The following is a 15,745-nucleotide window of genomic DNA, read 5'->3' as shown; positions in this document are numbered from 1 at the left end:
AGTAAGATACCTGGGGGTTCCTTTAGTCACAAGGAAACTCACTAAAAAGGACTGCGAGTTCTTATCGAAAAAATCAAATTAAAGCTTCATCATTGGTCGGGAAAACACTTAAGGTATTCATGCATATTAGAATTAATCAAAGCTGTCATCTTCAGTATAGCAAATTACTGGTGCAGACAATTAATTCTGCCGCAGACTATTATTAGCAGGATTGAACAATTTTGCTCTAGATTTTCTGGAAAGCCACTGATAAAACAACCACTGGAGCAAAGGTCAGCTGGTAAAAAATTTGCCATGCCAAATTTGAAAGAGGAATCGGATTAAAAGATATCAAAACATGGAATAAAACATGTATAATTCAACTTATCAGGAACATCCTTGCTGGAGAAGGATCTTTGTGGGTAGCTTGGACCAAAAACTACGATATAAAGGATAAAGACTTTATGTCCATGAAAGATATTGCAAATTCCAGCTGGTGTTTCAGACGCTTATTGAAACTCAGGGAAAATGCCATCCCTATTTTATTTACAGGCTCTACAAACACAAATGACTTATGGAAAGAACTTCGGGTTAAGGGAGCTAAAGTCTCATGGCAAAAATTGATATGGTTTCCACTACACATTCCAAAACATAGCATGATTACATGGATGGCGCTTCTTGACAGACTTCCAGCTAAAGATAGGCTTCTTAGAATGGGAATTATTACTAACAACTCATGTATACTATGCAATAAGGCTACGGAGACTATAGACCACTTGTTCAGCGAATGCCCTCATGCAGTTTCCTTGTGGAATGATATCCTGAACCTCACCAGCGTATTCACTCCTCCATTACGATGGGTGAGCATGATAGATTGGGCCTGTAGTAATTGGAAAGGTAAGTCCCTACTCACTACTATCTTGAAACTTGCTTGGTGCGCATTAATCTATTCACTGTGGGAGGAAAGAAACAGAGACTGTTCCAAGGAAACAAAAGAAGTGTGAAAGATATGCTGAACTCTATTAAGGAGATTGTACGTATCCAATAAAGCGGAAGGAACATAAATAGATTAGATAATATTAATGTTTACCTTTGTAATCGTTGAGGTGTTGACCACCCAATTATGTTATAAGTAGGCAGTCCTTTATCCCAAGGTTGGGATAATATTTTGTATACCCCATTGTTGGGATTTTTATGCAGAAGAACTCTGCATCCTGGGGTAATAAAATTAAATTTATCCAAAAAAAAACAATTCAGATTTTTTTTTTTGGGAAGAACAATACAAACAATTCAATTTTAAAACAAACGGGCCTTTAGAGTTATAGGTTAATTATTGAGGGAATTTTCCACAATTCTTTCCCATCCATATTTGCGGGTGATTTGGGGATAACAATTAGACCGCATGTACTTTCAGTTGCATTTAAGACCACATGCTTTTCTTTTTTTGTTTTAGTCTTATAATTTTCTTTTTATTTGAAAACAATAAAACATTGAAATTAAATTTGCTACTCTGCATTCAATTTTGAAAATTCTGTTTGACACGTCCTTTTTCTACAAACAATTCCAAGGCAAATGAATTAGCATTCAAAATATGAATTAGTGAAGACTTGAAGATATGGATGGACTGAAGGAGATATTGATCGTACCTTTTAGAATTTTTAATTTTCTTATAGTTTTAGATTTTTTTGTATTTTTTTTATTGATTATCTAATTTCACACTCTCTAAAATTTTATAATCTCGCACCACCTAAAGACCCAAATAATTTAAAAATGTTAGAATTTTTTAAAAATGTAAAAGAATAATTATTTATCCAAATGTTAGAATTAATTAAAAAAAAATTCGAATGCAAATTAATTAGCCATTCCAAATGTGATTTAACGAAGACGTTAAGACTTAGAATCCAATCACGAAATCAAAGTGGGAATATCACAATCATCATGGAATTACTATCCATACCCCCATAGGTGTGGAATCTTCTCGCTAAATTTCCAACAACATAACAGAATTTCTCAATCAATATTACCTGCATTCAACATCAATTGATTTTAAACCCAAATTCAGTGGTTAAAATAAATTGTATCCTTCTATACGGTTTTGAATTTTAATAACTACATTTTCAAAAAAAATAAATCTAAATAAACACCATCTTATAATCAACTTATACCATTCAAGAACAAGCAAATATAGACTGATGTTCTATTATATATATATATATATATATATATTCGCTCAACAAAAGTTTTAAATTAATATTTAAATAAAGTAACATGTGTTTGCAGAAAAATTACAAAATCGTCTAAATTGATCAAAGTCTACAAGCACCTAAAAAGTAAACGAAAATTAAAACAACACGAAAATTAAGATCAAACGTAAACGTACCGACAAAATCATGAAATAAAAAATCAGTAACATCCTTCAATGTCAAATCTCGCTAGAGAGAACGCCAATCCGATAGCTTTTATCCTTCACCGATATCCTTTTGATTTATGTTAAACCGCTGTACTTCAACTGTGTTTTAAAAAGTTACTGTTTTACTCTATCCAAAGAAATTGTACTACTAAAAATATTTTATGTATCCCTTATAAATTTAGCGCATATATTTGACATATACTAAAATCATATATATTAGTATTATACATGCTCTTTATCATGTGGATACTGTATATACTAAAATTCTGTTTAATAATAATAATAATATTTTCTAAAATAAAAAATTAATAATTAATAAATATAGGTGGAGGGATATAAATAGCGTGGAACAACAGTAGACCATGCCTGTATTATCATTAAAATTGTTTATATTATTAAAGTTATTATTTTTTCTATTATAGCAATTAACTTTGATTTTCATTTAAATTATATTATCAGCCTGTTAAATAGTTAATGATGCGGTGACGTGACTAATGATTATTGATGTGACAAGCAGACCAAAACAATCTCGTTTTGATATAGTTGTTTTGACGTGCAAATTGTAAAAAACGACGTTATTTTATTGGTGAAAAAATATTAAAATATTACATTTAAAGGATTTTGATCTTGAATCTTTTGAAAACAAAGAATAGAACTTAACCATTCAACAAACTTAAGCTTTTATTAGATTGTAACAAAAATAAATAAATATCAAACTACACTTAAAGATTAATTTTTCAAAATCAATGTATTATTTATAATATAAATATATAAATTATTTTGTTTACATATTAATATATAATATAAATATACTATAAATAATATTAATATATATTACTTTTATATGAAAAATATATTATATTTAGAATATTATAAATAATATATATATATACACAGATATTTGTATTAAAACAATGTTATTTTGGTGTGACACTCACATCGGAATTATCAGTCACTTCACTAATTCATTAACGATTTAATGATTTAGTGATATAATAAGAATTAAAATCAAAATTAAGTGTTATAATTTGAAGAAATTGAAAATTTAATGGTACGAACAGTACATCACCCAAAGTTAAATGATATCTAATATTATTAACCTAATATTAAAATCAAATGGATAAAGATAATCTTTGGTGTATCTATAATAATAAACTTGAATGTTCTACAACTAGTCTTGTTGGACTATAGAAACATTTATTTTTCTAAGAGGACGGACCACACGAACTGTAATGTCCCGAATCTCGGGTTAGTAGTTTTAGTCAACCCGAAACTCGCAAGTCAAGCCAGTTAGACATCCTAAGATAGTTTGGAGCAGTTTATGAGAGTTTTGGGGCTTAAGGTTGGCCCAAGAGTTAAGATAATTGATTGTTTTAAAAGAGAGTTAGAAGGAGAATGATCAAAAGTGTAGTTTACCCATAGTTGGTTTTAAAGGTTAAAACCCCCCTTATTTCCAGAAAATTCATATGAAAAACCAAACCCATGCTTCCCAAAAATATCTTCTCTTCAATATTCTATCTTCCCCTCCAAGTGCTAACAAAAGATCAAAACTTTAAGGAATTCCAAGCCTAGATTGAAGAAACCAAGGTAAGAACCTTAATCCTCATCCCTTAAGCTTCATTTCAAGGGCCCAACTCTTAGGTTTTGGGTAAGGTTTGAGAAAATGTATTTTTGGGGAGTTGAAAAAAACCGAGTGTTTTAAGTTGGTTTTAGTAAATTTGAGTTGTATGGAGTGTTTTTAACATAGTTATTAAGCCATAGACAAGTTACTAACCCATATTTTGTTTTTGATTAACCAAAGAGGTGGGTGAAGTTCTAAAGAAAAGGATAAAGGTAAGGTGGCTCCTAGTTGAGTTGAGATAAGCTTTAGCAACCAAGGAGGCCAAATATCACACTCACAACTCTTTCATACCCTTAGTTGGTCATTAGAGATGCAAGAAAGCTATAAAGTTCAGTTTAAAGCATGATAAGTAAGTTTTAATGGTATATTTCATGTTTGATGTTATTAGTATGTTTTAAAGTCACCTTTATGACCCCCAAGATCAAATAAGACTTAACAATACATTGGAAAACCTTAAAGTAGTAAAGTTAGGGAGATTGGATAGCATTTTCATGCCAAAAAGGTAATTTTTAAAGGTTGGTATAGATATTGCATTAAGCGGTATCGATATTGTTCTTGAGATAAGCAGAAGATCGTGTTTTCGAGGAGCATTATCGATACACCTTAAAGTAGTATCGATACTGAGGGTTTGGTATCGAAATCAAAGGGCTTGGTATCGAGACTGAAATTCTAATAGCCATTTTTTGTATCAGTACTCAAGGGAGTATTGACACCTAAGGTCCCAATATCAATACTTCCGTAAGAATATTGATAATTCCCCTTTTTTAGCAAGTAATTCAGTATTAGGGTATTGATACCTTGAGTATGGTGTAGGGTATCGATACTACAGATAGGGTATTAATACTGTAAGGTCAGTATTGATACCAAGGGTTTGTTGAGGGTTGTGAAACAATAATATTTGCATAGGCAAGTGAGGGTATCGGTACTGTAAGACTAGTATCGATACCAAAGTTATGTTTTGGGCTTTAGAGCAAGGAGAATTATAAAGACAATATTGATACTGTAGGGTCAGTATCAATACCAAGGCTTTGAGTTGAGCAGTAAAGAAGAGACGTTTAGAGTAAGTAAGGTTTCCCAAAAACTGATAATTACTTCAAAATAAGACTACAAGTGAAAACAATAATTGAGTAATTTCAAACATAGAAAAAAATAAAGTATAATGAAATAAGACTAGCATTGATTAAATGTGTCACACCCCAAATTAGGGGCTAAGTTTTAGAAATTATAAGTATCGAATTAAAGTGCTATTTTGGAAGAAATGGAGGATTAAAGTGTAAAATCACAAAGTTAGCAGACCATTTTTTGAAGTGAAGGAAAATTCAGGAACTTGAACCTGAATTTTCTCATTTTCTAGACTCATTGAAAAATATATTATCCGATTTGGGTAAACTCAAATTATTTCCCGCCCCCCAAACTTAATCAAATCCCTTTCCCCGTCAACCTCCCTTAGTAGCCTTGATCCACCGTTGTCTGGGCATTGTTCGTCATTCCGACGCCATCTATAGACACATCGTCGACTGAAGAAGTAAGCCCAACCCCTAATTCACCGTGGAACAACATCTAATGTCGTAAAATGTGTCGTAAAGCTTCAAATTTTCCTCAACGCACCTCGATTTTTCGATGATTTCGATCGAACCGACAAGCGTCGAGTTTCACCGCCCTTTCCCTTAGGTTCTCCGGCCGGTTTTGCTCAAAACCCAAATGATGGGTCGAAACATTGTTGCTGTTTTCACCGACCACCGACAAGGGTAAGCGTTTCGAATCTTTTCTTCTAATTTTATTGGTTTTGGTTGCTAATTAAGGTTGTTTTGGATTGATTATGGTAATTATTAAACCAGGAATAAATCGACCACCCAGAATTGCCCTTGTCGCCGTGTGCGCGTAGGGATTGTCCACGCTCTAAGGAAGTCTCTAGAACCAGTCCAACCGGTCTAGATCGGCCCGAACTGGTCAACCCGGTTTGAACCAAAGCAAGTCAACCCGCCTGCCCGACCCATCTACCCGACCCAAACTGTTGATCTGACCTGAACCATTGACTTTGACCCGACCCGTTGACTTTGGTCAGAGTTGACCGTTGATCGTTCAGACTGTTGACTTTGACTAATCTGACCGTTAACCGTTGACTTTGACAAAAAAGTTAAAATTTCCAAAAAGCCCTATTTTATGATTTTTGACGTCTTAAATCCAAATCCAAAGTTCAATTTTGCCAAATTCGCATCTGGTAAGCCACTTTTCGATGTTTTACCTTCAGAATTTAATATGGCTTCTCAATTGAGTTCAGTTTATGACATAAATTTGGTTTTTTTGTATCTGAGGAATTATTGGACGTTGAATTCAAGTTTAAGGGTGAACAAATAGAGTTTAAATGGTCGATAGGTATGCCACAAAAATCGAGGTAATACAATACTACTTGTTTCATGCTTTATAGAACATGTTAGTATTGATTCCTGCATGGATAAGTATAATTGGTCACATGTATGTAGTGATTATTTCCTAACTCGATCAGAATATTATAAAATGTCAATAACCGGATATGACTTATATGGCTCGCTTAAGAAAATGGAAAATCAATTGGAAATATTAATAATAAGCTTGCTAATTCAATAATGAATAAATTGACTTCAAGATCTGTAATATTGATTAATTTCTTTTAAGGTTAAATATCGAGAATATTTGGATGAAATTAACCTCTAGTGTGCAAATGAGAAAAGTACTATGAAATTTAATGGAACTGGAATACTTTCAAGCTTAAGTTACCCGAAGTAATGCCAATGACGGAATTGAATGAAATTATGATAATACCCTTAAAGAGTAAAAAACAATGGATGGCTATTGATAATGGAGGTGACCTGAGAGCTCATGTCTTTATTTAATTGAACCTTAGAATCATCGATTTAAATTTTGTATCTATATTGGATTTATAGAAATGCCCTAAAGTGTAAAATGACCAAAATTCCCTTAAAATGTAAAATGACCTAAAGTGTTTCCAAGACCTGGAATGATTAATTACCTCAAGCTCTGAAATGAATAAATAAACCTTGAACACTGATACGACTATATTGTTTGACCAAGTTAAATGGAATGGAAGTATTGTATATATTCGAATTTGTAGAAATGACCGAATTACTCAAGAAATCCTATGCGAACAAGGTAGCTTTAAATACTAATTGAATTAAGTACCTCGATGACATTGAATTAAGTGAATAAATTGGATAAGTCTAGAAACACTGTCGATCTTACATGATGTATTGTACCTATGGGTTATGAACCACGAATTAAAGTACGTTGACAATTCCTGATATTGTTGCAATGTGGAAATGAAATAAAGATCATTGGAATATATATTCATCTTTTTAAGATATATTCAGCGATGATTCTAAAGGTGATCTATGGACAATAATTGTTGGTACTAAAGAGTGAATACACTAGAAGGACAACAAATGGACCGGTCGACATACATCAGTTCTGGGAGTTGTTCAAATCGAGTTATTTCTATAATCTGATAGATCAAAATAGATTGTAAATGTTCTGAACCTTCATTTTTCCCTTATCAACTCAAATCACTCCGATCATATTTGATCACACAAATAACTCATATGCAAAGAATCCTGATACCACATTTGGTTCAATTAGACTTAAAATCCTGATAGTTCAATTCATAATCCTGGATACCTTCCTGATCACCAAGTAGCTTTTAAGAATATTTGGATCCTCTAGTGTGTTCCTTATGTGACATGTAAATGTTTTACTTGTTTTAAAACATGATTTTCTAAAATCATTGATTTAAAGATTTACTAGCTTATGAACTATGACTACATGGTATATGTTATATGGTTACCTGTTTTCACTGGAAAATATGAATTGTTCCTGATTTATAGAATCATGGAATTTACTGGTTTATGAACTATGGTTTCATGTTCTCACGAGTTATACTCGAACTGTTTTATTGGGATATTATCTGGGTAGACTGGAGTATGGAGGTACTACTCTGATCAAGCTGGTAAATCCTTACAGACCTAAGGTGAACCTTGGGTAGGCTCTCAAGCCCCAACACATTCCCTTGGGTTAATCATGGAACTAATTATGTTGTACATATGGAGATTAATTATATGGTTTATTTCATTATCAGTTATGAGATATTACTATAGCACGATCCACATAATACTGTTTACTGTTAAAATTGATTTCTACTGGATTTTTATATGGGTAGGATTCTAGAGTATGGAGGTACAACCCTGATTTAGCTGGTAAATCTTTATGGACCTATGGATACCCTTTGGTAGGCCTATAGGCCCCAAGGCGTTTCCTTAGGTTGGCCCCCTTTGTTGTGTTCTTAGGGTAAGCCCTTATGGATGCAGTTCTGGGGAACTGCATAACGGTGTTTGGTTGGAGGGTTCTACTATGGTTCTGAAAATATGTTGTAAACCATTACTATTTTAAAAGATTTATATTTTTTCATTGGTTTTGGTTGGAACACACTAGATATCCTATTCGATCTCCTGAAAATTTGATACTATGAATGTTTCCTATGAACTGAGATCTTCATGGCTTCTACTTGATGAACCACCAGTGGAACCCCAGCTTATCCCGAAAACATGTATATTTCTGCTTTAAATAAGGAAATTTTATGGCTTTTCAATTATCTGCATGTTATGTAGCATCAACTCGTAGTATTGTATTATTGAGCTTCCCAAAGCTCATATTGTCACTCATCTTTTTAGGTTAAAAGAATCTTACCTATGTAGCTATCGACTTCAGTAAGGGAGTTCCTCTGGTGTTGCTTGTAGAGTACGGTGTATATGATTTGGGGCATGTAACTTGTATTTTTTTTATATCCGAGTTAGATATTCATTTTTTGTGAATATTAATAAATTTTTCTTTTATATTTATAAATTGTTTTATGTTTTTAATCGTTTTAATAAAAAATGTAATTTTTCGCTATTTTTAAGGTGAGTCGCTCCGGTGACCCTAATGTAACACCCCGAATCAGATCGGGTCATCCGCATCGGTCTTAGGGAGTTACAAAATGCTCGGGAAATGACCATGACACCAGGGTTTCTTTAGAAATCTAGTGGAGATAACAATATAGATGCAGTCCATATATATATCCTTAGGAAGTGTGCGACACACTTTAAGCTGGCTAACTAAGGTCGAGACATGACACTCGCGAGGGGTATGTTAGTCGGGATATTGTGTCCAATGAAGAGATTCAAGGGGCCATATCCTCGATAGACTAGAGGGGAGTGTGAGCTCCAAGATGGAGGCCCTCAGTCGTACCATGATGACTACCATAGAGTAGAGACTAGAATACTAAACTTGATAATATGAGCCTTTTAGTGATGCACTCTTAGTATGCTTTAGTTGTTAGTGTGGCGTTGAACTAGTTAGATCAGCCTTCGGATGTTTCCATTGGAAGGTTAGTAGATCGAGAAGTTTGAGAAGCCTTAGGGAGACCAAGGTCCAGATCTAGTGCAAAGCAGAGTACATCATCAAGTTTTGAAATGCATGTATATTCATAAACCCAGTTGTAAAGTTAGTTAAGAGTCGGTTTGTAATAATTTGAATGTAAATGTTTTATTTTTTTAGAGATCTAGTGTAAAGTTTCATTTATATTTTATGAAAGATTTCATTACAAAAAAGATTATTAAAATGCTCATTTAAAAGTAAAAGATTGAGAAAAAGTTTGGTCAGCCACTCCGGTGGTTCCATGTGGCACCCAGATTGGCCGACTACGTGTCATTCTGGTTTAGAGTGTTACATTTAGTGGTATCAAAGTAAAGTTTTAGACATTCATAGGATCTGAGGGTTAGTGTCGGTCAATGTTGGTATAGGATATCTGAGAACACCTATTTAGGCATTCCTAAAGAGTTATAATGTACTTCTGCATTTGAAATATTAGAGAGCTCATGCCCCAAAAAAGAGGTATATGATATCCGAGAACACCTGAAGCAAGTGCACGAAGCACTATTATGGCTGACTTAATGGGCACGAGGCCTAACACCCTCGAGGGGTGGGTTGACAGGTGTGATATCCTTACCCAGATGCGCCACAGTAAGTGAGTGAGGCACTTCGCTGACTTAAAGATAGGAAGAATATGAGATTAAGATAGTGATGATTATTGTGAAACCCAAGGGTTTAAAGAAAGTGTCAGCCATTAAGGCATATAAGGATTTCTATAGTGAAGGTTCTGTGGAGGAACCATAAGGTCAAGAAAGCAGTTGATTAGAATAGATGAGTATTAGATTAGAGTTGCACAGCAGAAGCATAGAGGTTGACATTAATGGAAGTTTTGACAAGTTCTATAAGGTCTAAGAATTGTCTATGCCCAGTGGATAGACGAGGTTATCAGGTTATGCTGTAAGTTAGCTCGAATAAGTAAGCTTAGTAAAGGAAATATATGATGTTAGCAGTGAGTTGTGGAGCATTGTAAGGATTCATGTACTCGTTATAATCTAGTTTGAGAGAGAGAGAGTTTTAGCAGATGATTTTAACATAGGGGTTGAATTTCTAGCCCTTAGAGTTAGATGTTCTAGTAGTCAAGATCTTTCGTAGATGCCCAGTAGAGTTTCAGAGCGAAAACTTTCTCTATAAAAATTTTGGTGACGAAATTTCTTGTAGGAAAAGAAATTTACAATACCCTGAATCTCGAGTTAGTAGTTCGATTCAACCCGAAACCCATAAGTTAAGCCAATTAGACCTCCTAAGATAATTTGGACCAGTTTATGAAAGTTTTGGGCTTAAGGTTGGCCCAAGAGTTAAGACAAGTGATGGTTTTAAAAATGAGTTAGAATGAGAGGACCAAAAGTGTAGTTTACCATATTTTGTTTTAAAGGTTAAAACCTTCTTCATTTCTAGAAAGTTCACATGAAAAACCAAACCCAAGCTTCCCAAAAATATCTTTTCTTCACTCTTCTTTTTTTCTTTTCCAAGAGCCAACAAAATATCAAAGCTTTAAGGAATTCCAAGCCTAGATTAAAAAAACCAAGGTAAGAACCTTAATCCTCATCCTTTAAGATTCATTTCAAACCCTAAATCTTAGGTTTTGAGTAAGGTTTAAGAAAATGAGCTTTTGGGGAGTTGAAATAAATCAAGTATTTTAAGTTTTTTTTTAGTAAATTTGAGTTGTATAAAGTGTTTTTAACATAGTTCCCAAGATATAGACAACTTAGTAACCCTTAGTTTGTTTTTGATTAACCAAAGAGGTGGGTGAAGTTCTAAAGAAAAGGATAAAGGTAAGGTGGCTCCTAGTTGAGTTGAGAGAAACTTTAGCAACCAAGGAGGCCATGTATCACACTCACAACTCTTTCATACCCTTAGTTTTTCATTAGAAATGCAAGAAAGCTAAAAACTTTAATCTAAAGCATGATAAGTAAGTTTTAATGGTAAATTTAATGTTTGATGTTATTAGTTTGTTTTAAAGCATTCTTTATGGCATTTTCGTACCAAAAATGGTATTTTCAAGGGTTGGTATTGATACTGCATGAAGCAATATTGATAATGTTCTTGAGAGAAGCTTAAGATTGAGTTTTTGAGAAGCAGTATCGATACCCTAATTTTTAAGATAAGGGTTATCAGATTGAGTTTGGAATCAAAACCAAAGGGCTTGGTATCGAGACCGAAATTCCAATAGCCATTTTTGGTATCACTACTCAATGGAGTATTGATACCCAAGGTCCCAATATCGATACTCTCAAGTTCCAGTATCGATACGTCCCCTTTTCTTAGCAAGTAATTCAACATTAGGGTATTGATACCTTGAGCAGGGTATCGATACTACAGAGAGGGTATTAATATTGTAAGAAGGGTTTGTTCAGGGTTGTGAAGCAAGAAAATTTGTAAAGGCAAGTGAGGGTATCATTACTGTAAGACCAGTATCGATACCAAAGTTATGTTTTGGTTTTTACTGCAAGGAGAATTATAAAAGCAATATCGACACTATAAGTTCAGTATATATACCAAGGCTTTGTGTTGAGCAATAAAGAAGATACGTTTAGAGTAAGTAAGGTTTCCTAAAAGCTTATAACTACTTCAAAATAAGACTACAAGTGAGAACAATAATTGATTAATTTCAAACATAGAAACGCAAAAAAAGTATGATGAAATAAAATAGCTTTGTTTGAATGCTCAGGAAACAACCAAGACACCCGAGTTTTTTTAGAAAAATAGTGGAGTCGAAAGTATAGATGCAATCTATATATATCCTTAGGAAGTACGCGAGGCACTTTAAGCTGACTAACTAAGGCCGAGGCCTAACATTTGTGAATGTTGGGTTAGTTGGGGGGTATGGTGTTTGATATAGATATTCTAGGAGCCATATCCTTGGTAGACTAGAGAGGTGTGTGAGTACCGAGATGCATCCCCTCAGCCGCACCATGATGTCCACCATAAAGTAGAGAGTGAGTATACAAGTATACTCACTTAAGGAGAGCATAGCAGAATAGTAGACTTGATAGCATGAGCCTTTCATTGATGCACTGTTAGTATGTTTTAGTTGTTAGTGTGTCATTGAGCTAGTATCCTCAGCCTTCGGATGTTTTCGTTGATAGGTTAGTAGATCGAGAAGTTTAAGAAGCCTTCAAGGTCCAGATTCAGTTTAGAGTAGAGTACGTCATCAAATTTTTAAGTGCATGTATATTCATAAACCCAATTGTAAAGTTAAGTTGTATAGTCAGTTAAGAGTTGGTTTGTAATAATTTGAATGTAAATGTTTTTTTGGAGATCCCGTGTAAAGTTTCAGTTATATTTTATGAATGATTTTATTATGAAAAAGATTATTAAATTGGTATTTTTCAAGTAAGAGATTGAGAAAAGTTTGGTCAACCACTCTGGTGGTTCCCTGTGGCACTCGGATCAATCGATTATGTGTTGTACTGTTCTAGGGTGTTACACAAACAATACAATATTAAAACAAATGTCTCTTTAGGGTTATAGGCCAATTACTGTGGGAAATATGCATAATTATTTCCCATCGATATTTGCGGGTGATTTTGGGATAACAACTTGACCGCATATACTTCGGTTGCATTTTAAATTTGAGTCGAGTTATAAAATAGAAGTCGAATAATAACTTGAAGACGAGCGCAAGATTTCATGTTATGGGACAAATTTCTAAAGTTTTATGAGGGAACAAATTGATAAAATTTTAAGAGGGCAAACACAAATTATCAATAGAGAATATAAAGAAAAAAATCTAAAATATATGATCATTTGAAATTTTCAGGAGGGGCAATTGCATTCAGCCTCCCCCTTCGATCCATTCCTAACTCAAATAACTCAATTTTTAATAGTTAGTGGAATAATTTTCAAGTTTGAGTCGAGTCCCTCATCTTTGTATGATATATGTATATCACATATGAAAAAGTAAGAAAAAATATATATGTATTGTATATGATTATAGAAAGTCGTTTAAATTGGAATCAAATAATTCTATAATATTATAAATATTTACAATTAAATTTAAACATAAACTTGAACAATTCAGCTAAACTCAAATTTTATAAACTAAAATCGACTTGAAAAATATTCAAATAAAATTTGAGTTATAAATAAGACTCATGAACTTAAATAACTGGAAAAAAAATTATTCAACTTGATCTCAGAGTTAATATAAGACGGGTGTGGTACATCCCTTTTCTACAAACAAATCCAAGCAAATTAATTAGCATTCGTAATATGAATTAATGAAGACTTATCAAAGTTGGAATATAACAATCATCATGGAATTACTTGTCATTCCCCGTAGGCTTAGAATTTTCTCACTAAATTTACAACAACTTGACATAATTTAACAATCACAATTACTTGCATTCAAGAGCGCACGATTTTCTATTTTCCACCTAATTCTATGTATATTTATTTATTTATTTTTCAAATGAAGACTGATAGTGAATTAATTTTTTATAACTTCAACACTATTTTTTAAAAAAATTATTATTTTACTCTATTAAAAGAAATTGTACTACTAAAATTATTTTATGCATCCCTTATAAATTTAGTATACGTGTTTAACATCTACTAATTTATATATATATATATATATAACTTTTTATGGGGATATTATATATTAAAATTATGTTTAAGAATAATAATAATATTTTCTCATAATAAAAAATTAATAATTAATAAAAAAACTAAGATAGAGTGATATAAAATGGTGTGTAACAATTGTAGATCATACCGATATTTGTAAGAGAAATATCTTTAATATTCATACAAAATTAAATAGAGATAGATAAAGATTATCCCTTGGTGGATTTATAGACATAAACTTGAATCCTGCAACCAGTCTGATGGACGGCTAAATATGTAATTGAATATTAGTTTGTTGGACGACTAAATATGTAATGGAATACAACGTTTGATGAAATGTTTGTGCGCGTTTGTTTATGTTCGTTTATTAAGTTAAAAAAATTTGAAATGTTTGGTTCATTTATATTCATGAACAAACTTGTTTATTGACTCATTTATAAATTCGACTATCGACTCCTTTATTGGTTTGTTTACTCGGTTCTTCTTTTTCTGTTATCTTTTTTATATTTTAAATATTAGTGAAGATATGTACTAAATTGAATACATGGTGAACTTTGAAGTTCATTCATTTAAGGAGCTTGAGGATTAGTAACATAATTTTATCAATATGTCAACAAGTTCACAATCTTTATGTGAATATGTTCACGAACGGTAAAGGAACATGTTCACAAACATTAAACGAACATATTTATGAATGTTAAATGAACATGTTCGTAAACGTTAAACAAACCGAATATGAACATTTTCAAAAATAATAAACGAACACAAATACACTATTAAAATTTTAAACGAACATAAATCAAATATAAATAATTTTAAAAATAAACAAACAAACAATAATATAACTATTCGTTCAAACTCAAATCATTTACATTTGCACAAAACATTTCTTTTTCTAAAAGGAGGGGCCACACAAACAACTCAATGTTAAAACAAACGTGTCTTTAGGGTTATAGGTTAATTATCGAGGGAATTTTCCACAATTCTTTCCCATCGAATTTGCGGGTGATTTGGGGATAACAATTAGACCGCATGTACTTTCAGTTGCATGTAAGACCACATGCTTTTCTTTTTTTTTTTTCATTTCAATCTTATCAATTTTTTTTATTAATTTTGAATAAGTATAAGGTAGTATTTGTTCAAAGATAACTATCAACCTTTTGACATTGAACACTCATACCTTTAACATTTTTATACTCGAACCCGATTACTCAAGAAATAATAACAATTCTTTTACCACGAGCCAGAGACTACTTGATTCATGTATTATTCAATTATTCAATTCTGTTTGGCACGTCCTTTTTATACGAACGATTACAAGGCAAATGAATTAGCATTCAAAATATGAATTAGTGAAGACTTGAAGACTTTGAGAGTCAAGTCACCAAATCAAAGTTGGAATATCACACCCATCATGGAATTACTTGCCACAGCCCATTGGCTTTCAATTTTCTTACTAAATTTCCAACAACTACACATAATTTCTTGATCACAATTACCTGCATTCAACAAGTTAAACTTAATATTTTATTTTATTTTTAATAATAATATAATCTTTTTATAAATATAACATATTGACATTTTATAACTCTATTTCTTGAGAGGTATATTATAACAGCCCAAATCAGATTTTGAATATCCAACACATTAGTGAGTGTCGCATTCAAATCGTCAAATTAGCCCCATCCATACTAGTCCAAAACTTG

Source organism: Hibiscus syriacus, unplaced genomic scaffold (assembly GCF_006381635.1).
Source record: "Hibiscus syriacus cultivar Baekdansim isolate YM2019G1 unplaced genomic scaffold, ASM638163v2 tig00110610_pilon, whole genome shotgun sequence".
Classification (NCBI taxonomy): domain Eukaryota; kingdom Viridiplantae; phylum Streptophyta; class Magnoliopsida; order Malvales; family Malvaceae; genus Hibiscus; species Hibiscus syriacus.
This window is presented reverse-complemented; position numbering follows the sequence as displayed.